This window comes from Aquarana catesbeiana, linkage group LG10 (assembly GCF_042186555.1).
Source record: "Aquarana catesbeiana isolate 2022-GZ linkage group LG10, ASM4218655v1, whole genome shotgun sequence".
NCBI classification, from domain to species: domain Eukaryota; kingdom Metazoa; phylum Chordata; class Amphibia; order Anura; family Ranidae; genus Aquarana; species Aquarana catesbeiana.
Genome location: NC_133333.1, coordinates 4,286,586 through 4,289,376, shown reverse-complemented (window position 1 = coordinate 4,289,376; position 2,791 = coordinate 4,286,586).

Here is a 2,791-nt window from a genome sequence, read left to right as displayed (position 1 = left end):
CCCCTCTGTGCCAATCATCTGTTCACTCTGAGTTTTTTTTTTCAATATAGATCGATACATTTTGCTACTGCTCCTGATGAGTGGAAATCTCCACGAAACGCGTAGAGCCCCAGCCTTATGCTACAGAGATATGCAATTAGCGGGCCTCCAGCTGTTGCAAAACTACAAGTTCCGTCATGCCTCTGCCTCTGAGTGTCATGCTTGTGGCTGTCAGAATCTTGCTATGCCTCATGGGACTTGTAGTTCTGCAACAGCTGGAGGTCCGCTAATTGTGCATATCCCTGTGCTACACCATTGTGATTCTGAGATCGATGATTATGGATTTTATTGTCACCATTAACCCAACTATGTTGATAATGAAGTACAATGACGTTTTATGGAATTACTATTATTATACTGTTAAATGAGAGAAAAGGGGGGTTTTGGGACTTTAAATGAAGCAGGAACCAAAGGGATTACTGCCTTCATCCCTATCATTGGTTAAAAAAATAGGAGCGAATGGCGGGACTTTATATGAAGCACACAGCAGCATTGAAGGAAGTCAAGTGACTGGGAAATAATGTTTATTTATATTGAATAATCTTCTATAAAACATTTTGGGCATACAACCTCTAAAAACATTTGATCATTTACAACAGGGATATGAAATTAGCGGACCTCCAGCTGTTACAAAACTACAAGTCCCATCATGCCTCTGCCTCTGAGTGTCATGCCTGTGGCTGTCAGAGTCTTGCTATGCCTCATGGGACTTGTAGTTCTGCAACAGCTGGAGGTCCGCTAATTGCATATCCCTGATTTACAACATAAGTTACATAGTAATCCACAGTCCAGTAGATAATAATGTATTCAAAATAGAACAAACAATAGATACATTTGTAAACATAGCCAAGATAAGATTTGTGCCTAAATGGCCTAGATAGTCTTTCTAGATTTTTCTTGAATATAAAAAGGGAAGGGGAAGAAAAAGGGAATTGACATGGTTAATATGATATGTTCTTAAAGCTATTTAGTTGAATCATGGTGAGATGAAGACAGGAGTTGATGGCTCAACGCGTTTCGTGGCCTTATAGCCGCTCATCAGGAGCATAAACCATGGGGTATAGAGGTTGTATGCCCAAAATGTTTTATAGAAGATTATTCAATATAAATAAACATTATTTCCCAGTCACTTGACTTCCTTCAATGCTGCTGTGTGCTTCATATGAAGTCCCGCCATTCGCTCCTATTTTTTTATTATTATACTGTGAATTACCGTATTTATTGGCGTATAGCACGCACTTTCCCCCCTTAAAATCAGGGGAAATCATGTGTGTGCATGTTATACGCCGAAAGGCTGCCTCGGAGGGGAAGGAGGGAACGAGCCAAAATAGACCGAGCCGAATCTCCTGTGTACTCGGCTCTGCTCGCAGTCACGCCCAGTCCCACCACCTAACATTGACGTCCTGCCATTGGACCGGTGTTATGTCCATCATAAGAGCTGGGCCAAGGGGTGGGACTGCGAGCCGAGTCAAGGACACAGGAGATCCGGCTCTGTTTATTTCGGCAATAAGAAGGCTGCAGATGGGCACTGATCAGGCTGCAATGATGGGCAAGGCTGCAGATGGGCACCGATAAGGCTGAAATGATGGGCACTGATCAGGCTGCAATGATGGGCATTGATCAGGGTGCAATGATGGGCACTGATCAGGCTGCAATGATGGGCGAGGCTGCAGATGGGCACTGATCAGGCTGCAATGATGGGCACTGATCAGGCTGCAATGATGGGCGAGGCTGCAGATGGGCACTGATCAGGCTGCAATGATGGGCAAGGCTGCAATGATGGGCACTGATCAGGCTGCAATGATGGGCAAGGCTGCAATGATGGGCACTGATCAGGCTGCAATGATGGGCACTGATCAGGCTGCAATGATGGGCACTGATCAGGCTGCAATGATGGGCACTGATCAGGTTGCAATGATGGGCACTGATCAGGCTGCAATGATGGGCAAGGCTGCAATGATGGACACTGATCAGGCTGCAATGATGGGCGAGGCTGCAGATGGGCACTTATAAGGCTGCATTGATGGGCACTGACCATTATTTTGCTTCAAAGTAGTTTATTTATAAAAAAAAGTTTTTTACCTGAAACTTCCTTCTTAAATTGAAGGTGTGTGTTACACGCCGATAAATACGGTATGTTGTCATTATGGACGTTGCTTATCGTGTTATTTCATTATTTTGTGTATAAATAGTTTCGAATCCATTGACATGTGATTTCTCATTCAATACTTTTAGCTGTGCCTCATATAAAGTCCCAACAAACCTCCTCCTTTTGTTCTATCATAACAGGGATGGAGGCAGATGAACCCACCCACTCATTGCCTCATATGAAGTCTCAACCCCCCCCCCCCCTTTTTTATACAATTATCGGAGCGGCTGATTGTTGGGGGCCGATATTCACATTTTTCAAATGATCGTTATCAGTCAGAAACGTAGCAATATTGGTCAGACCTCCCCCTGTCCCATGCCGCGCTCGCTGCCAATCTCTCAGCGGTGCCGCGGGCAGCAGATGACATCATCTCTCACTGCCCGCCTCGCATCACCGCTCTTCCGCCATTACAGCAGGGCTGCGAAGGCCGCTCTTACCAGGGGTGAGCAGAGAGATAGTTACCGTATGTCATCTCTCACCGCCGCGCCGCCCACATGTGGAAGTTTACCCGCTTGGACGCTGCTGGGGAGAGGCTGCCAGAAGTTGTGTAAGTAGTGGTAAGCTGCTCCTGGGTGACAGGTGACATGGCAGGAGGGGGCTCTG